The sequence below is a fragment of the Equus przewalskii genome, chromosome 10 (genome assembly GCF_037783145.1).
Source record: "Equus przewalskii isolate Varuska chromosome 10, EquPr2, whole genome shotgun sequence".
In the NCBI taxonomy this organism is placed as follows: domain Eukaryota; kingdom Metazoa; phylum Chordata; class Mammalia; order Perissodactyla; family Equidae; genus Equus; species Equus przewalskii.
The window spans coordinates 7,036,241-7,057,713 of NC_091840.1; the positions used below are offsets into that span (position 1 = coordinate 7,036,241).

A 21,473-nucleotide genomic window follows, 5' to 3' on the forward strand; every position below is an offset into this window, starting at 1 on the left:
CAGTTCCCAGAGCCTGGGGTGCAAGAGCAATCCAGAGCTGTGCTTCTCTGGGCCTCCTCACACTCACTGTCCTGAGACTGCTTTGTAGGCCGGCCCTAGGGACACATCCTAGGGACACTGCCTGCCTGCTTCTCATCTCTTCAGCAAGGACTGACAATGCATGGGCTGGCACTGGGCTGGGCACGAGCACGGACTAGGTGTAAGATGGCAGGAAGGTGAGGATCTGAAAGAAACACCAGGCACACCTCGGGCCCTCACAGTTTACTGGGAAGAAAGGACACGGAGAGGAGGGGATGCAGAGGCCCTGACAAGGCAGCACAGTGGAGAGGACACCATTCCGAAGGGTTCAGAGGGAAGGATTAATCAGAATGTCATTAATTAGCAACTTATTTTTTTTTGGTGAGGAAGATTGGCCCTGAGCTAACGTCTGTGCCAATCATCCCCTATTTTGTATGTGGGATGCTGCCACAGCATGGCTTGATGAGAGGTGTGTAGGTCTGCGCCTGGGATCTGAACCCGTGAACTCCGGGCTGCCAAAGTGGAGTGTGTGAACTTAACCACTATGCCACTGGGTCAGCCCCTACAATGTTTTTAACCTAAAGAGAAGGGAAGCCTGGAGAATCAGAGCCAGTGGCTTCCAGGGCAAACCTCTCAGAGAAACATCCTGGACCAAGAGAAGGGGGCACATCCAGGAAAACTGGGACTGGAGAAGTGTGGGGTTGGGGAGGGGTCCGGCCAGAGAATTGGGTGCCTGCTGGCACTGGTCCCCTGGGTTCTCTTCCTCTTTGGAGAACATGGGAAAGCACGTGTTTACTTAAAAAAAAGAACAGATTAGTGGTTACCAGACAGGAAGGGGATGGGGGGAGGGCAAAAGGGGCACATACGTATATACAGACACTGATGTATAATAATGTATACCTGAAATTTACACAGTGTTACAAGCCAATATGACCTCAATAAAATAATTAAGAAAAAAAAAGGAATTGAAACCCCACCTTAGAAAGCTGATCTCTGGGAAATTTGAACCCTCTTTGGGGGTAAACATGGCACAGTAGAGCCCGGGGCTGGGAGCTAGGGGAGGTTAGGGTTTCCATGCCGAATCAGTTGCTCAGGGAGCAGAGGAATTAAAAGCTGCTGGTTGGAGTTACTATGATGGTACCATTTCCAATCTGCTCCTCGGCAGCAGCAGAGGCATCAGACCTTATTAACATTTACACTGTGCCATTTCATCACGTTAATGCTAATGACACTCACCAGAGACGCGGCAGGCGGCTCGGAAGCCCGAATGTGGGGAGCGGGGCCCACGTTGGGGAGTCAGGCCTGGCCTTGTGACCTGGGTGAATACATCACAGCTGCTCAGCCTGGCGGCCAGTCCTTGGCTCCCTGGCTCCCCCATGACAGGCAGGCGGGAGTTCCCAGGGAGGGGGCTGGGCCCGACCCTCCCCTGCCCCCATCCACAAGGAGAGCAGGATGTGGGAGAGGCTGTGACCTCTTATCCAAGTCCATTATCACTGTGAGAATGAATGACATGAAAGACTAAAGTGCCGCTTAAGGAAAAGACTCTAATTAGCTGGGGTGAATAAGGCCTCCTGGCAGCCACCAGGGCTGGGAGACTTCTGGAAGGAAGAGATTTCTGCTGGGGGCCTAGAACCAGCCCTGCTTCCATTCAGGAGATGGGGGAGGAGAAGCCTTTCCATCAGGCTTAGGGGTGGCTGGGGAGGCACAGGAAAGGGACTCTCCTGGCAAAAGAAATAGGGAGCCTTCCTCAGCCCCCTCAGGCCCAAGGAGAGGGGCTGGGGACACAGCGAGGCACAGAATCACCCACTCTTTGAGGAGCAAGTCTGTATGCAGCACCATCAGCCAGTCATTTAGGAAAATTACCACTTCAGGGAAACTTTCCACTGATGAATTTCTCTTTTGAAGGATGGGAGAGGGAGATGTCATGCGGAAGAATAAACACACAGCCACTTGCCGCAAATGTTTCCAAATAACCGTGGCCTGCTGGAAACCAGACTCCCGGTGTGCAGGGGGGCCTGGTGTTAGGGTGCTTCACCTCTGACCTGCAATGAGTCCCACTGAAAAGAGGGTACTCCAGTTGTGTGCGTGCTGGAAATTTTCTTGGAGGTGGCTTTTGTGGGAGGTCAGATCTCTGAAGCCTAAAGACTGGTTTTTAAAATGTTCCACTATGTGAAAACAGGGAGATGGCAGAACCAGTCCCAAAGGCAGGCAGGGAATTCTCCTACTACAGGCTGCACGGGTCCTTTCCTCCAGGAGTCCTTTCTCAGACACCAAATCCATCTTCGTCCTCCTCCTCGGCAGATGTTTATCAAGGTCCTATTACATGAGGCCTTATTCCATAAAACCCTGTAGGGTGGGATCCCAGCCCGCTGAGAGCATCTCTCTTCTATTTAAAGAGACCAAGCACATGGACACATCTCAAAAAGGTAGAATGAGAAGTGTATATGAGGTGCCAACTGAGTGAGGGGGAATATGAGTCTAGGGGGGGCAGAATGAGGGTCCACATCCACGTGGCACTCTCATATCCAGTCCTAGGGACAGCAGGTCAATCCTCCGAGCAGGAACTGGTGGTAAAAGGCTCTTTTAGAAGATCTGGCCAACAGCTGTGACATCCACGTCTGGATGGCAGCTGGGATGTGGTTTCTTTTTCTTCTAATGCTCAGGAGCACAGACCAACCGCACCACTCAGAAAGGCGCTGGGCCCACTTAGAGCAAATACTCACAGACTGCCAGACAGCAGGCCTTGCACGGGGCTGCTCGCTCACGCATCAGAGGGCGCCCAGACCAAGAGACGCAGCACAAGCTGGGACTAATTAAGGAACAGGTGTCCTCTGCAAATTGGTTAGAGCCAGACTCAGCACTGCAGAGGCCAGCATCCGGAGTGGGAAAGGACAGAGGATATGGAGCCGCGGCACGTGCTGCCACACCATGACGTGGCTACGAGTTCTTTGGAAGAAAGAAGACACAGGGGCAGAAACGACCCCAGTGTCCCGATGGTCCAGTGGGGACAGAGCTAAACTCTGAAGGCTGAACAGCCAAGCGTGGCACCGTGTTTTCCCTTCTTTTTTTCAAAAAGAGAAATAAAAAGCCAAAAGACAGCCTATCCTCCTGAGTCTTCTTGTCTAGCCCGTATGACATTATAAATTAGCTGGCTCCTGAGCAATTTTCCAACCCCCAAATGCCATTGATCAGTTCACGCGCAGTCTCTGTTCAAGGACTCTCCCGGCCCAGTTCATTACAGGAGGCAGGGATACCAACTGCCGTAGCCAAACGCGTTTCTTACAAAAAACAAAAGAAAGTATAATTCTTTGGTTTCTGATGAAATCTTCAAACTGGTCACTGGGAATAAAGTCTGAGACAGACCTTGGAGGGTGCACATGGGGCTGCTTGTGTCTCTCTTTCTCCTTGGGTTGGTGAGTTTAGATGTCACCAAAGGCCCCACGGCAACCCTGCCAGTCTTGTGGACACAAGGGCACTGCCAGCACTGCTTGGCACGGCTTTGACGGTGTTCCGGTGGCACTCCGGATTGAACACGGCTGCCCCTCCGCCTGCGCCCTTGCAGGTCAAGCATACCACCCGCCTCCAGTTGCTCTGGTTCCAAACTCCCAGCAGTCTCTGACCCCTTCCTTGCTCTGTGCTGGTGTCCTGTGACTGCTGTAACTTGGTGGCTTGAAACCACAGAAATGTATTTCTGGCAGTCCTGGAGGGGAACCGGGGAGCAGGAGGCAAGGGCTCTGAAGCCTGCCCGGGGGAGGGGGACGGGGGGAGGATGCGGTGGGCTTCATGGAGGAAATGACATCTAAAGCAGGAGGAATAGGCAAAGGACTCCCTTGGGAATCTGCCCCGATCCCTTGGTCCCTGTCCTCTCCCTCCTGGCCCAGAGGCATCTGGTGCCAGTATCATCTCCTCACACTCAGCCCCGACCCTACCTGCTCTTGTTCAACTCTTAAGGGCTTGTCATTTCAGAGAGGACAAAGTCCAGTGGCCCCGTGATCTGGTTCCAGCTACCTCGACTCTGAAGACAGCACCCTCAGAACTTACAGTCCAGCAGCCCTGGGCCATGAGTCCCTGGTGTGCCCAGCATCTTCCTGCCACTGGGCCTTTGCTTGGAAAGCCCGTCACTCCATTTCTTTTCTTTTTTTTTTTTTTAATTTTATTTTTTCCTTTTTCTCCCCAAAGCCCCCAGATACATAGTTGTATATTCTTCGTTGTGGGTCCTTCTGGTTGTGGCATGTGGGACGCTGCCTCAGCGTGGTTTGATGAGCAGTGCCATGTCCGCGCCCAGGATTCGAACCAACGAAACACTGGGCTGCCTGCAGCGGAGCGCGCGAACTTAACCACTCGTCCACAGGGCCAGTCCCCTCATCACTCCATTTCTACCGTCAATGTCCTGCACCTGTGAAGTCCCACTCAGAAGTCTGCTCCATCACCCAGCTGTTGCCTTCCGATTCCCCTCACTGGAATCAGCCGTGTTTCCCCCACGAGCCCTTGGCCGGCTCCTCCAGGCAGCAGCTGCAGACCCTGCACATCCTTGCTCCCAACAGCGCTTGGCGCAGGAGGATGGAGCAGAGTGGTGCACACGCCTGGAGGACGGGGCTGGTGGGGAGGAGCCACATTTCTCAAGCCTCTGCCAGACATGAGACCCAAGGACAGGGGAACAAGGAGAGTCCTAATCTAACCCCCAGCGCTCTGTCCACCAGAGTCTGGAAGGAAACCCACCCGTCAGAAATCCGGGTCTGAGCGACGCGGGAAATGCTGGTATGGGCTGTGCCTGGAGATTCCCTGGACAGGACAGTGGCTTTGCTGAGACCCTGAAGTACAGACACTCGCCTGCCTGAGCCAGCTGGCAGCTGGGAACCAAAGGCCCAGTCACTGACTGGAGCCACCACTTCCCTCTTGGGGGAGGTTTGGAGCGGTCTGAACAGTCCGCCCCAGCTACGGAATGGGAGAAACACACGCGGGGCTACTTAAGGGAAGGGATCTTTAAATCAGGAACTCTCCACTCAGACCTGCTGAGGCTGCGCCGTGTTCACCACCTGCCTCCATCTTCTCGAGTTTTAACCCTACGACCCACCACACTCAAAAAGAAAGGCTCCAACGCAACTCAGTCCTGCTTCACACACTAAAGGAGGCCAGGACCGGCCACATATCACGTTCCCTGTTTAACTGTACAAGATGGGAAAGTGGGAGTGAGTGTGTCAATGTCAGAGCACAAAAGTAATTGTCCCAGTCCCCAAATTTCTCTGCAGGTTTAGCTGGTCAGAGAAACAAACTGAAAATTTAAATTTGGTGCTCGTCCCAAATTAAACTCCAACGTAACAGTGGCAAAGTCCCTGGGTCCCGCCTTCTGCCTGCGCATCTCTCACATCAGCCCCCACCCTGTCTTCCCAGCTGCCGTACTTGTGAACGACCCTGTCACATCCAAGGCGTCCTACGGTAACGTCACCGCCCAGTGCTGCAGGTCCCCCTGCGCTTTACAAAGTGCTCACACACGCACAGTTTTGTGTCACGCTCACGGCCATCTGCAGGGTCACCAGGCAGATGACAATGACTCATTTCACTGATGAGAGGGCTGAGGGGCCAGAGAGGTTTGGTGACACGGTAAGAAAGTGGCAGAGGGGAATGGAAGTCTCCTGACCCCGTCCCTCTGACGTGTGCCCGGCATCCTGTGTGAGGCTGCCCTCCCCTCCGACACCTCCTGTCCCCACATCAAGCTGTGTCACCCTCATGCCTTAAGCCTCGTGACTCCTCCTGCCGGCAAAGACTTTCCCCTCTGCCTTCTTCATTGCCCTCCCCTTGGAAGCCCTGCTCCAGTGCTGGTCTCCTCCACAAGTTCCTTCAAATGTTTTAAGCCTCCCTGGGGGCTCGTTACTGAACGACAAACCCACAGTCGGTACTACATTACTTATTCTTGCAGGTTCTGACTTGCTTCTTTCTCATGGGTTGATTTTGTGCCCCTGGCTGGGTGGAAGCATCCTTGCTTGTCCTAGCACCTAGAAGGGTCGGTGCACGTGAGATGCTCAGTAAGCATTTGCAGATACGCTGAATTTGGTGGAGGAAGTGCCTGGTAGAAAGGTATAATCCCGCAGTGGGGAGGGGGCAACCCCAGTCTTGCTGACTTGCCTTGTACCCTCCACCAGTCCTTCCTGCCAGGGGCAGCGTCTGAGCTGGCAGAGCCAAGAGCATGCAGGTATGCAAAAGTCACCAGCTCTGCCTGAAAGCAGTTCACTGTGTCAGGGAAAAAAACTCTCCTCCCAAAACAATTGTGAAATCAATAGGCTTTGACTTTGGAAGAGCAAATCGAAACAGCATTGCTCTGGGCGTCCCCGTGGGTTTCAGGGGAGAACGATACTTAGCCGGAGCGAAGGGGGAAAGGCGCATCTGACAAGAGCCCGGAGACTCGGCTGCCCACCGTCGGAGCATCTCCTGGCAGCCCCACCAAGGAAGGGGCTCGGACTCCCGTAGGCTGTGACCACTCTGAGAATCCGCTTGGCCCCGAGAAGAGGGGATGTCACAGAAGAAACCTAAAGTCAAAACCCTGGAGGCTTTCAAAGGAGCAATATTCTTCTTCCCATGCCTACCACTGGGGACACGGATTCAGTTTCCAAACAGTCACAGACGAGCCACCTGCCAGTTCTCCTCTTACAGAACAAAACCAAAGCCCCCCCCATCCTCTTTGCTGTCATCTTCTCTCCTGCTGGGAAGAGGTGGAGTGGCCTGCAGCTTTGGATCAGAACTTAAGCCTGGATGAAATCCAACAATACCTGTAGTCCACCTCCCTCCCCTCAAAAAAGAGGGGGGAGATAGAGGGCGCACCGTTCTTGGAGGAAAGGGAAGGCAGGAGAGGATGATGTGCTAAAGTGGGGGCCACCATCCAGGACAAATGTCCTAAGAACCTCTGAGCAACTCCACGGGACACAGAGCCATACACCTTCTGCCGCAAGTGAGACAATATTCTAGAAGGCAGGCGGGGCACTCAGCCGACTGTTGACCCGATCAAGGCAGGGTCCCTCCCAGCCCTGCCCCCGAACCTAGACGTGAGCGAAGGCCGCATCCCGTGGGGATGAAGGCCAAAAGGTCAAGGAAGCCAGCAGGGGTCAGCAAAGCACAAAGGTGCTGCTTCTGTGGTGTTCCCTCATTCCGGGGCAGGGGCCGAGAGAACGCTTGGATGCGAAGCAGGTAACCCTCTGCCACACTGGCTACTATGAACACTGACGAGGCAGCAGGCTGGGTAACTTGCTAGATGGCCAGTCCTCAGAGAGCCTGCTTATTTATTTCCCTTTAAAAACAAGCGACTTTTTTTTTTGCTTTGTAGTGAGATGGAGCTTCCAAGAGACAAGCATTCAGGCCTCAGCAGCTTTCTCTTCACTCCACCTGTGGCTCCCAGAGTTTCAACATAAAAGGCCAGTAGCTGCCCTTAGAGGCTGCTTGCTCTAGGCGTGGGGGGACTGGGATTTCTCTGTTAATTTTGCAGGGGTAACGAAGCAATAAGTCTCGGGATGTTGAATGGTGAAACACTGCCTGGTCTGCCCTAAACACACAGGGATCTATTGGGGCTGACCATGGAATACATGGGCTTGGCACACGCAGGGCACACAGGAGCTAGTTCAGGTGGAGATGGTAACACACCAGTGGCACAGCTGAGCTCTCTGGACCGATCCTGGAGGTTATTTCAAGTAAGAAAGAAAACGAATACCCAGATTATGAGGCTGTCCTTGTTAGGTACTAGGGGTTAAGAGTTAATTGGGGTTAATAGCAACTCAGCATGAACTCATCCCCATGGGAACTGAACCTCCAATGCGTCCTTGAAGTGCAGTGCAGAAATTCAAGGATTCTATTTTTATTTCTCAAGTGGCTGTGAACATCTTGGTTTGGAGTTTTTATTTTCCCAACTTGAGTTACAACGTCTAGGGATTCATCCACAAAAACGGAGGGGAGTTCTGAGGTCGCAAAGGACGGAGGAGAGACTGTAGGCTTAAGGGCCACGTGCACAAGGGTGGGGGGTGCGTCCTGATGTTGCCCCAGCTAACTGAGACCCTGCAGCATTAGCGAACTTCTCAAAGCACATTATGTGCCCACAGAACGTATTCGATAAACAACAGCCCTGGCCGCCTGACCCCAACAAGTATCAGGATACACCCCACTATCACACCTCTTCTGTCCTCCAAACATCCCAGGTGGGGGAAGATGAAACAACTGAAGCCAAGTGAGGACCTCCAGCCCAAGAGTGTTGGGTCAATACTCTTCTTACTGGACTTCCCTTACCTCCACCCAAGTTCAGTAATGGTCTAAACGCTCTTTAGAGGAGTTCCAGTTCTTCCAACCAAACACGAAGGATCAGTCATCATGCAGAAGATGACCGTGAGAGACCGAGAACACGTGCTGGGCCTGAAGCTGCATCGGCAGCGTGCGTGTACCAAGCCAATGAACCATCATTGCAGCTTATTTGCCAAGACCCTATGATGAGATGCATCATGCCATCTAGAGGAGGTCGTCTGAGTTCTGCAGAAGGACTGGCACTTTCACACGAACCTGTGAGAATGAGGTTTCAGAAACAACCTTCCCCCACAGGACGGAAGATGAGCAGCAACCTTCTAAAGACCCAGCCCAGTGAGGGGCTGACCCAGAGAACGTGAGGAGCCTTGTTGTGGGAGAGCGGACTTCTGCCAGGACAGGCTGCTGGGCTTCAGACACCCACCCAACCACGATGGAGACGCTGCCACAATCTTTCACCCACCGATTCCTCGAATATCGTTTACCTAGTGGAGGATGAGTAAGGAAGACAGACGGAGGCCAGAACGCCTCTCAGCGCACTTACCCACTCCACAGCAGTGACTACAGTCTGCCCGACACCTTCGCAGAATGTGCTGCTTAGAGCAAGTTACCACATCTTACTATCCCTGGCCACCCACCCCCTAAGCCCTCACCCAGAAGGTACTTGGAGGTGCTTGCTGAATGGATTGAAAAACTGAAAGATTGAGGTGATGCATGAAGATAAAAATGGAGAGTTGATGCCTAGATATTCTAAAGAAGCGTGTGCTTGCTGAGCACACAAGTCAGCTCTGTAAATCCAGCTATTATCTCATGACACCCTTCAGCAGAAGACCAAGTCTGCTCACGTGAACTGGTTCAGCCTCATTCTGAGCGAGGGAGTGTGAGACATGTAATACCTGCAGCTGTCATCAAAGGGCAAGTGTGCACTTGCTGGAAGATGCTGAGCCTGAGAGAGGAGGGTGCTGGGTCCCAAAGGCAACAATGAGCTGAAAGTTAAAGATTTGCAGGGAGTTAAGCACCCCGAGCCACAGACAGAGGCACGAAACCAAGCCCACAGGCAGGAACTCAACAGCCAATCCTACTGTGGACCAGGGAGCTGGCCAGGAGAAAAGACTTGACCCTATGCCCGACTGAGAGGAGGATGGAACTCCTGGCACCTTCCTGGCAGGGATGCGGACTGGACGGTGAGGTCACATCTGAACAACTCCTGCCAAAATACCAGTGAAAATGTTATTTGTCTCTGATACCAAGGAGCCTGGGTGAATGATGTTGGGAAGAAACCACGGAAAGGGTGGCTTCCCCAAGCCCGCACACAAGGACAGCTCCAGCTGTTGCAGGACCAGAACACCGCCTCCCAGAGGATAGGAATTCAGGCGTTTTGTGGCTGGGAAGAGGTCGGCATGGAAGAGAATGGATGAGAGCCTTCTGGACAGAGCCAAGGGAATACCTGCTTCCAGGCCAGCAGTCGAAACGCAGCCTCGATCTGGGCGGCGGGGGATGAGAGCGCCTTGGGCTGCCCGCACCAGCTGAGAGGTGAGGTCTGACACAGGACAGTCCAGGCCCCCGGGGCATCGCTCAGCCACTCTTGAGGAGTCTGCGTGATGCCGTGCTCAGCCCTGTCGGCCTGGACACAAGCAGGGCACTTGGAAGGCAGCTCTTGGGCTCGCTCTACTACGCCCCAAACACCCCGACAGAAAGGCCACCTTACACTGTTTGACAGTTGAAAACATCCCCAGGGCCGTTCCTCAAAACCTCTGCTTTCCTTTTTTCAAGGCAACTGGAAACAGGCAGACGTAGGAAAGAATCTAAACAACCTCCTTTCCTGCCTGATACCCCTTCTCTAGACACCCCCTGCCCCACTCGTATGAGATAGAAACTCCTTACTCAAGAGCCTGAGGTTCGGAACCTATCTTTACGGTTTTTGCTCTGGGAGGAAAAAAACTGAGCATGTCTCCTCCCTAACCCATAGATGGTGAAAAAGAAAGGTTGGGAAACTCACCCCAAACTTCTGTTATCGAGCAGCATGATGTCTTACCTAGGAGCCTGGCTGCTTGACTCAGGGTTTTTTTTTTTTTTTTTTTTTTTGAGGAAGATTAGCCCTGAGCTAACATCTGCCACCAATCCTTCTGTTTTTGCTGAGGAAGATTGGCCCTGAGCTAACATCCATGCCCTCTTCCTCTACTTTATATCTGGGACACCTGCCACAGCATGGCTTAATATGTGGTGCACAGGTGTGTGCCCGGGATCCGGGCTGCCAAAGCCGAGAGTGTAAACTTAACCAGTAGGCCACTGGGCTGGCTCCACTTAACTCAGTTTTAAAGACGGTGGGAAAAGGAGCTACCTGGCAGGGAGTGAAATGTCACGACCCACTGAGGGCTCCTCAGCACAGGGCAGCCCGGCTGCGCACCACCAGAAACGGTTCACGCGCCCTGACCACCGCTGGAGGGAGCTGTCTTTCCAGAACGCACACCGTCGCTCCATCTCTATCATGTCACAATTCCCTCTCATCCCGGCCTTTGGAATCAGGACAAGTCCCACACACCTAGTCCAGCTATCACCCCCCACAGCATCTCCAAGCCCCTAGTTGGGAGATGGTTGGGGGGCCACAATCTGAGGGGATGCAGTTGGCAGAGAGGGACAGGTCTGTCCCTGAACAGGCCACTCTTACACCCAGAGCCTTCCCCTGCTTCCTGACATTCCCTAGGAGACTGGTCCATCACTTGGAGAAGGCTCTGCCTTGGGGGCAGGGAAGAAAGAGGCTCAGAGAAGGGCAAGAGAACCAAGATCGCTGAGCACCTACTGAGTGCCCAGACATGACAGCATCTTCCACCTAAGATCTGTTTTCAATCCTGACACCTTGTGAATTGCTTATTGTCTTCATTTTAGAAAACTGAGGTTGGGGGATTAACTAATTTGTCCACAATTTCATAACTACTAAGATCTGAACTCAGGTTGTCTGTATCCAGAGCCCATTCCCTCTTTAGGGCACTTAACTGCCTCCCTGAGTATGGCGCAGAGAAAGGTCTCTCCACCAGCCCCTGCACGCCCCATCAAGGCTGGTTCCCTGGGGGGAGGGAAGGAGGGCTGGGCTGGTCCAGTGGCGTCAGCCTGGCACGGCTGCTACCTCCCTTGTCCTCTTATTGGATAAGCCTGTGCTCTTTCTCAGCTGAAAAGCCAGATGGTACCTGGTGGTGGGCAGAGTTCCAAGGATTCGATGCCAGAGCTGCAACCTTTGTGGTTTGGGGAGAAAAGATAAATATTGTGGAAAACCCACATAGTCACTCACTTAATGATTCTAGGCCATCGGGGTGTATAAAGGACAGCCTGGTTCCTCACAAGTGTGAGAGATGGAGTCCACACCCACACGTCCAGGTGGAAAGACCGACAGGCTGGATCTTGAACCAGGCGGGCTTCAAGCACATGACAGGTGCTGGGGTGGGACAGAGGGTGTGTGTGTGTGTGGGAAGTGGCATGAAACAGGGGGAAGGCCGGGGGTCTGCCTGCAGAAACAGACCTGACTCTGGAGCCGGCACCTGTTCTAACACTTCACTGCTCCCATTTCAGGCACCAAAGAAGAGGTGGCAGAGAGAGGGAAGGGTGGTGAGCCATCCTCGACTTCCTGGAACATGGACAGCTTCTGACTGCTCCCCTCTACCGTCAGCCCCCAAAGACAGGGGGCCCCCAAGCGCTTGCTGAGGGGGAGCTTCTGTCCTGGCAGCGACAAGCAGAGGATGACCTGCACCTCTGGGAAAGGAAGGGCTACCTGGACACGGAGCTTTTCTGGCCAGAGCAGTGGCCACCAGCTGTGTGCCTGCTGAGCCCTGATGGTGGGACTCGCACAGGTGCCCAGCCACAGACCCTGTAGCAGTAGCATTCTCGGAGCAACTCCCCAGGGGTGAAGCACCCTGCCGGCTCCAGACAAAAGGTGGATAAGGCACAGCCCAGCTCTCGAGGAGCTCACAGTGAGGCCGAGGAACTGAATACGTGTGAAAGTCCAATTAACACCATGGCGGGGGCCTAGGGGAGAGGAGCATGGGCCCAGGTATTTTGGGAGGGGCCCCGAGCTCAGGCTAGAACAAGCATGTACGCCTCAGACTCTGACGCCAGGGGAAGGCATGCGAAAGGCAGAGCCTGGAAAGCGCCCAGCCAGGGTGGGACAGCAGTGAGGGGAGACTGGAGCAGACCACGCCACCTGAAGAGTTTAGACGTTGCCTGATGGAGAGGAACTTCCAAAGGGTTTTAAGCAGGGAAATGGCAGCCAGATTTACCTAAAACCAGGGCCGAGAGAAGGAAATACAAGAATAGAAAAGCCTCACGATCTTGGGGCAATCCTCGTGTTGCAAGGCGGCCAGGCCTGGACACAGGGAGGGGGCTGTGGCGAGCAGCCTCTCTGGGGACAAGTGCACCAGGTACCCAGGCTCCGAGGCTCTCTAGGAGCGCCTAGATGAGATTCCTCTCTGTTCTAATGGGACGAGGTTTGAAAGGGACTTTAATCGTTTGAACTGTACGTTCTTGGGGGCAGGGAGAGAAAGCATGGCAGGGACGTCCCCGTCCAGCTGGGCTGCAGTGACAGACAAGCAAAAATGCCGTCCCAGGCCCTGGCAGCGAGCCCCGTGGGAGCCAGAGCGAGGAAGGTGCACGTGTCCAGGGCAGGCTCCAAACAAACCCTCTAGAGCAAAAAGAAAACAGGCCTGACAGGGGAGGCAGGCGATGGAGTCTGAAAGCTCCGGGGCTGCCACCTCCCCCTCGCTCTCCTTGGGCTCTGGGAACAGACGCAGAGAGGAGCACTTTTCCAGGCACCGCAGGCTTGGTTTACTGGGTCTCACTCTTTAGCCACTGAAATCTTTCCCCAGAACATCAAAACTAGGTCTGCGTTGGGGCTGGCCCCGTGGCCGAGTGGTTAAGTTCGCGCGCTCCGCTGCAGGCGGCCCAGTGTTTCGTTGGTTCGAATCCTGGGCGCGGACATGACACTGCTCATCAAACCACGCTGAGGCAGCGTCCCACATACCACAACTAGAAGGACCCACAACGAAGAATATACAACTATGTACCGGGGGGGCTTTGGGGAGAAAAAGGAAAAAATAAAATCTTTAAAAAAAAAAAAAAACTAGCTCTGCGTCTTGGCCTATTCTGCTGGATGTCAAGGAAGGGGAGGGATGGGTACATGGCATTACCTCCCCCAGGCTGTGCCTGGAGAGGCTGGGCCTGGGTGACATTATTCGGCTACCTCACATACACGAAGCCTTTTTCTTGACCACATGACCCTGGGGCTGGGGAACAGCTGTTGGGGCCAGGTTGGGGTCTGGTCCTTATGGGTTCTTAGAACAAGAGGACTTGAGGGGAACAGGTGGGTTGGTGAGCGCTCTGTACACCGTGGACTGTGCTGTGAGTGACAGGAGGAGGGGTGCCTCTGGGCCATCAATCCTGTCCCTCAGCTTCCTTGGAAAAAAGCACCCACACCCGCAACCACCTGATTCTGCTGGGAATTAAGCAGCAGAGATACATTTGGTGATTGGCAGTGTGGGTGCCTCACGGACCTTAGAACCTGCAGGGTTGTTTGCCCTGGAATCTAATTGCTTTTGGTGCCTCTGCCCCGGGGACACAAGGAGGCAGAGCCACTGTGTCACCTCAGCTGCCCGGCGTTTGTGCACGGCTCGCTGAACGAGAGGTGCCAGGTGATCACTGCAGAGCTTGTGGCACCTTCCCCTCCTCGTTCCACACTGCCGGCCTGTCTCTGCGCAGGAAGAGATGGCAGTGGGAGCGCTCCATGCTGGAGCCGGAGGGGAGGGACGGAAGGCAGTCAGGTGCCCAGAACACAGAAGCCCCGCAGAGAGGAGCCGCACAGGCCGGGCTGGCTCCACCCCTTCCCTGCTGACGCCATCCTCGAAATAGATGGAAGGGAGCAGGATTCTTTGTCGGCACTGAGCAACCTGCGAGGTGGGGAAGGAGGGGAGATGGCATGTCAAGCCGGCTGGTTAACGAGCTCTGTTTACTTGGGTGTAAAAAATCACACTAACAACCCCCTAGCTTCCTTTCTAGTTGATGGTCAGAGTGAAGGCCTCGCTGTGGGGCTGGCACGCCGTGGGCTCTAAGAGGAGGCCAAGAGCACCACTCAGAGGGAGCCAGGAGGGAACTGTTGGCCTCACGTAACAAACCAGCCACTGGCAAAGGGATATTGCTGGAACCCCTTTTCTCCTGGAGACACTCAAGACTCTGAAACCGGTCTGATCAGAGTGGAGTGACACTGTTCCCTGTCTGCACCAAAGCGCCTGAGGCATCAACTCCAGTATGCTACTAGCGATGTCGGGCTGGGGACCGGTGGACGTCTGGCCACTGTCTTTCCCTGGAGGAGGCCAGGCACAGGAGGTCCCAGACTGCTGCCTCCACAGCTGCAGCTTGGGAAGCAGTTCTCTACGGGAGGCTGGAGCAGGCCTCTCCCTGGGAGACTGGCCGCCAGCAAGACCATTTACCACTGTGACAGGTCCTCAGACAGCAGAATTTCCCCAAGAGGAGAGCACAGAGAAGCATCCTCAGAATTAATGGAAAATGCAGGTTCCTGGGCCTTGTGGCCTTAGGTTCTGCTCCATTAGGCCTGGGGTGAGACCTAGGAATCTATATTTTTAACAAGTGCCTGAAGGCCTTCTCAGGCCAGCGGTGCTGGAACCAAACTTTGCGACACAGGGAAGGCTCTTGTTCCCATCCTGGGGGAAGGGAAACAGCTGGGCCACGCTCCTGGAGGCCAGTTACCTGCTCCTTGCCGCAGTGGTGAGGAAGAAGGTGCCAGAACTCCCTGGATGTCTCAGACCGGTGCAGCCTTCCAGCCCCAGTCAGCACCCGACACCCAGGCGGCAGTCTCTTCCCTCTTTTTGTCAAGGTTTTCAGAGAACATCTCAATCTGTGGCTAAAGGAAGTTCTTCCCATAGCCAAACTAAATATGCCCTGCTGTGCTCTGTGACCCTGACTTTCAGGTTCACGCTCGCTACAGAGCATCTGCTCAGCAACACCCTCTGCAGTGCCTCCCTTTGCACTTGAAGCTTTATTAAAATGTACCTCGGTCTACTTTCGGCTAATCCACAAGACATCCTGAGCTCATGCTAATTAATCAGATGGCATCATTAAGATGCACCCTAATTGTTCAGCTCTGCCTAATGCCCATCATGCCCGGGTCCTGTGCATCCCTCTGCTGGCTTTTGTAAACCCTCTGGAGTTCTTCAGCTCCTCCTTCCTCCTCAGAGCCAGCCTGCAGCCTGGAGAGCACGTCAGCCAATACTTTTATTCTCTGCACAGTGCAGGGCCGGCACCGCTGGTTGGGACACCAGTAACATGGAGGAGCACGGTTGTTACTTTTTAGAATGAGCACTTTATTTAATTAAACAATTACTGCCAGGTCCCTGGGGTGCTATTTAGAAAGACACCAGATTCTGCTCATAACAGACACCCTGTAACAGCCAGTGAGCATGGTTCAGGGAGCAGCACAGCCTCACAAAACTCAGCAAGGCCATCTCAAGTGCCAGGGACTCATCTACGGAATAAAAAGCATTAGAGAGACATGCAGTGGGGAGAGGGAAATGGTTTGGCAGATAGAGTTTTCATTCTAATTAGCACAATATATTTAAGAACATTCCATATTACTCTACAACTACTAGGAGGCTGCTGGATTCCTTAGACTACAGTTTTTTTCTGTACTTTTGAGGAAATGAAGCAAAAGAAAAAGGGAGGGGGGAGGAATGAGGATCTGAAATCAACAACTGGGACATTTCCTTAAATAATACAAAGTCATGTTTAGCTTTTTGCCCAGAGAGGGGAGGTTTGGAAGCAGAGGGGATGCAGAGCGTGGAGACGGCCTGGGCTGTAGCGTTTTGGGAGTTTGCCTGGAGTGGCTTCTAGAGGCGAATGACTGGAAACACACACATAGGTCAGCAGCCAGGACCAGCCCAGGTAGCTTGCAAGGCAGGGCACACAAGGTTTCTGCCCGCAATGGCACTAATCATGAATAAGGCAGGCAAGCTCAGGCTCCCAGCTCAGGGTCTGCCTGGGATCAGTGTGAAGGGTGGATAAAAATGGCCCTGAAAAAGCACAATGCAGAAGGTCCCCAGCAGGGATGAACACTCCCCACGGAGACCCATTTGGAAGTTTCCCAACCAAACTGGCCTGTGCCAGAGTGTGGGCTGTGGGTACATACTTATCAAGCCCCACAAAGCTTTCTCAGCCTGGGGGTGAGTGTGTCACGGGTGTGTCCCTGGTGATTTCTTTAGGTGGGCTACTCACAACAACCATGCCAGCCCCGTGCCTGCCTGTTTCTATGCAAACCGGCCTCTGGATTTTTGCACCTTTGCACATGAACATGTGGATACCTCCCTTTACACAAGAGATGGGCTTCTAAAAGTTCTATTTATAAATACTTAATTTTCACAGAGTAACATTTTAAACTCACTAGGGAAACTACATACTTTAGAGAAACCTGCAGCAAGTCCTTCTGTAAAGTAACGAATCATTTTGTAACAAATAATTACCCCCTAGTTTGTTTTATACATTTGGATTTTCATATAATGGGGTTTCTTAAGAGCTGAGTATGCTGCAGAGGGTGTGTGGCAAGGTTATGGCCCACAACAATTCTGCCATCTCAGTGCACGTTCCTGAGTGAACTGGGGAAGGGGGGTGGTTAAAGAATGAGAAACCAGACAAGGCAAACAGACATATTCCCATGTGCCCAGCACTAAAATTGGTTTGCCTTGGGCAAGTGGTGTTTGTAAGGATGTACCTATTACGCTCCAGACAATGGAGATGGGGGCAGAGATCCGGGACATTCTAAGAGGGCAGAGAGACATTCGAACTGCCATCGTGAGAAGGGTCTGGTCAGCTCACCTGGCTCAGGAGCTAGAACACAAGTTCCCTTCACCCAGTATGATGGAGTAGAGCCTGGAGGACCCCAACTAATGCCAACGAGCAGGTTCTGAGGCTTCGGGGAGGGGTGGTGGGGATTGTCCAGAAGAAACCACGTCCACCATCTTGTGACCCAGATACCCATAACCTGGTATCTTTACTGGGAGCATGGAGAAACAGGCAGGGGGATTAAGCATCATTGTCTAAGCTGGTGTGTCAGGTATCAGCCACGGCAGAGGCAGGACATGGGGTGTGATGGATGGTGGGCTTAACGCCAGTCGACAGAACCCATGTCCCTGAGAGCTGCATTAAAAATAAAAACAACAATCCTCTCACTGAGCTGGAGGAGAAAGCTTGGGCCAAACACCCAAAGGCACCGGGCGGTGGGAGGGGAGTGGTCACTGCGGCCACGGGAAATGCTGCTCAGATCTCCTAAGAAAGGTGACGGCTGGTCTGGAGCAACGCTGGGCAGCAGCGGGGCAGGCACTGGGGATGGACTGGACGCTGTGCTCAGACAACAACAGCAGTGGGGGGGGCGGGTCAGGAGGGGTGGTGGGGGCTCATGGGGTCCCTTGGCAGGAGTTCGCGGACAAGCCACAGTGTCAGAGTGAGTGACAGAGTAATCTGAATTTCATTTAGAAAGGGCCGGGGCAGTGGGGGTGGAAAGCACACCAAAAAACAAGAAGTCATTCCCGGGGCGAGATATATAGACAGCTCCCCAGGAAAAAAAGGGAGAGCGAGAAAGAAAAACACAGGCCTGTCCCTGTATTATTGATTTCCTTGAAAAAGAAAGAGACAAGCTAATCCTTTAAAGTCAGTCGTTTCAATCTGAGCGCTGGTCATTGTTTGACGTTGGAATTCACTCAACACTAGAGACCCAGCTCCTGTCTGGGGAGTTGGTACAGGCATTTTTGGGGCATGGGGCAGACATTCATTCTTCCTTGAGACTCAGGATCGCGGATGAAAGCAGAGGTTCAGCACGTGAGGGGGAGGAGAGTGGACTGTACCCTCAGACAGGAGTCCTCCCAGAGGCTCACGGTGACACGAAGCCAGAGGAGCTGGCTGGAGACACCACAGACCATCACCCGGTGCAGCTCCCAGTGTCAGCTGGGCACGGGCCAGGAGAGCTACTCCTCCCACTGCACCTGCGGTGGCTGCCCTGTGAGACCGGCACCTTCCCACAGGCGAGTGGGGAGAGGAGAGTGAGAGGCAAAACACAACGACCTTTCTGGAGGCTCCAGACCTGAATGACGAGGAGCTGGCAAGAAGCACATCGTGGGAAGAAGAGAGGGATGAGATAGAAGATGGGCTTCCCTGAAGTCCGGTTGGGGCCCAACGGTCACCATCCTATGAAGGAGGGGCTGTGATGCCCCTGACCCTATAAGCAACACCCTCTCCACCCCAGGCAGCCGGGAATCTCCTCTCAGCTTGGTCTGGCTTAGTGCAGAGTCCCAACCCATGGGAGTCACACAGGAGGGCAGCGTCACCCAGAGAAGGGAAACTCCCACTGGGCCTGTTTACTGGGCTTAGGGTCCTATTCTCTGTTTCCAGATGGAGCCAACCCATTAGGCCCTCCATAAAGACAGCTAGCCTATGCTGTTGGCTCCTCACTAGCCCTCCGGGGATCACCCTTCCTGTCTATGTCTGTGCCTCATTCCACTCCAGGTTCCCGACATCGCAAAATCCAGGGGCAGCATTCACTATTTCCTACAGGAACTATGCCCTGGGGGCATAGGGAGGGGCCCTTGGAGGGGTGCAGCAGTGTCCCCAGGAGTCCCCAAGTCCTGTGAAGTCACTGCTGCTGCTAGAACTTGTTGCTCCCCGCTAACTTTCCCCCCTTGCTGGTCCTGAAGGCCTCTAGGCCACCTCCTGCCCCAGAATTGGTAAGAATAAATATTCAAGTGATGGCAGCAGTGACCCACTTATTAGCAGATGCCACAGCCCCAGGGCACAGTGGCTGATGCTGAAGGAACACAGAGAGAGGCCGTGGCAGGGAAGGGAAACGTCCTTGGGAAGACGCGTTCAATTCCAACGCTACTGAGTGACTGCGAGAAGTCAGCTTCACTCTCTAGGAGCGAGGGGCAGCGAGAAAGACAGCAAATCAATCCAGCAGATGGCAGGATGTGCACACTTGGGTCACTGAACAGACACCAGCCACGGGCAGCGTCGCCCCCGCCCTCTGCGAAGTCAAGCTCCAAGGACTGACAAACGGGCATGCCCTGCCCACTTCTATCCAGGCCTAGCAGAGGGGCTGCCCTGCAAGCCGAGTGAGTCTGTGTCACGGGGGCTAGAGGACGGTACCGAGAGGCCAAGCGGCCGGGCTCCCGTCTCTGCCTCAGCCCTGTGACCCTGGGGAAATCACAGCCTCCAAGCCTCAGTTTTCTCTCCTGTAAAATGGGATGAGGCTGGGGCTGGCCCAGTGGTGCAGCAGTTAAGTTCGTACGTTCCGCTTCTTGGCAGCCCGGGGTTGGCCGGTTTGGATCCCGGGTGCGGACATGGCACCACTCAGCAAAAGCCATGCTGTGGTAGGCATCCCACATATAAAGTAGAGAAGATGGGCATGGACATTATTAGCTCAGGGCCAGTCTTCCTCAGCAAAAAGAGGAGGACTGGCAGTAGTTCGATCAGGGCTAATCTTCCTCAAAAACAAAAAGGGGATGAGGCCATGTATCTTACTGCGTGGCTGGGAGGACCAAAGAAGAAACAAGAAAGTACTGGTAACGTGCTACACCAAGGCAAAAACACAGTAGGAGGGAGCAGGCAGACTCAGCCCGCGGCTGCCGCGGGGGCGCAATACTCCCTCCTCTAACCCTTATAAAAAGGAAGTTTTCCCCTTGAACAGTCCTGTTTTAGGAAGAAACCATTTGATTTTAAAAAGGGGACTGTATGCTATTTTAAGTCTCGCAAACGGATAGAGACAAGTATTGCTGTGTAAGGCTGAGCCAAGATGGAATCAGAAAACATGGCCTCCTGGCAGAGAAGGAGAAACCAGGACTCTCAGTGAAGGCTCAGAAGGACCCTTCCAACGTCAACTTGAGTCTGAATCTCAGATTGACCTACTCCTCTAGCGAGAGAGTCCCGTAGACAGAACTCTCCCTGAGGCCCCCAACACACACCCCACTTCTTCAAGAAGAACCATTTCTGGGGAGAACCCCTCCGTCAGGCAGAAGGTGGCAGGTCACCTGCAGGGCACTTGCAGGCTGCATCTCTCTTTCCCGGGTCACCTATGCCCTGGAGGTGGATCTCACAGCTCCTGTGCAAGGCAGGACGGCAGGACGGCAGGACGGCAAGCCAGGGTGACCTTGTCCTGTCCCAAAGCAGCCCACAAGGGGCCCCCTGCTCAATATTGCCAGTCTGTGGCCGAGTCTCCAGCCAGGATGAGCTCCGCTCTGCCATCTGCGCACCCGGCTCCGCTCGGCCAGTGCCTGCTGGGCTGCCAGTGACCCAGCAGCATCTGTCCAACTGTAAGTGGCGGATGCCACTCCTGCGAATGGTGAGGAGCTTTCAGCACCGGGGAGTCCCACTGTCCCCCCAGGGCTTCCCTCTGACACTCTCAAGGAGGTGGCAATGGCAGGACCAGGTCCTGGACAAGGGGTACGAATGATAGGCTGGGGAGCACAGTAGGTATGAGGAAGTGAAACAAGAGCACCTGGCAGTGCCCTTGACTCCAGGGACAGTGACACACATCCCATTCCCCAGACACCCGGACAGTCCGACTCCTGGACAGAACTGCTATACATACAATCCTGCCACTTCACCAGTGGTGCCTGGCCCCCACACTGTATAGGAAAGAATGAAATGCTAAATTCTGACTTTGTTTCCTACCAAAGTCAGAGAAGTTCTGCAGAAAGAATCCCAAGATATTCCCCAGCCTGGAGGCGAGGTTACAGGTTTGAAAGAGTTGGGGCATCTCACACTTTCCCATTCATCTTTCAAAGGAGCGGGAGGGGTGGGTGGTGGGGTTCTGGGAATCCAAGGCCTGCTGAAAGCAGAACCTGACATGAATTCTCAGGGGCCCTCCTGACAGGGCCCAGGTCACTGCTGGCTCCAGCTGTGCTGGCTCGCTGGGACGCCCTGGAGAGCACATGTGACTCATGGGACCCCCACCTCACAGGGCCCTGCTCTGTGGCTACTCCAAGGAAGGAGAGGGAGGAACTGACTCATGTCAGCTGCACTGGCAATCACAGGATGCGGACGGAGGTCGCTGGGTGCAGGAGGGGAGGAGAAATTTTCCGTTTGTTAAGGTCAAGGGCTTTGGGAGGCGACTGGCAGCTGCTGGTAGAGAAAGCTCCCTTCTT

General features: G+C 54.0%; 1 protein-coding gene across 2 annotated transcripts in view; it reads right to left on the minus strand.

Annotated features, from left to right (window-relative positions):
- The window catches only part of TMEM104 (transmembrane protein 104), a 58,626-nt gene that overhangs the window by 18,699 nt on the left and 18,454 nt on the right, over positions 1-21,473 (minus strand). The gene's annotated exons all lie outside the window — the stretch shown is intronic.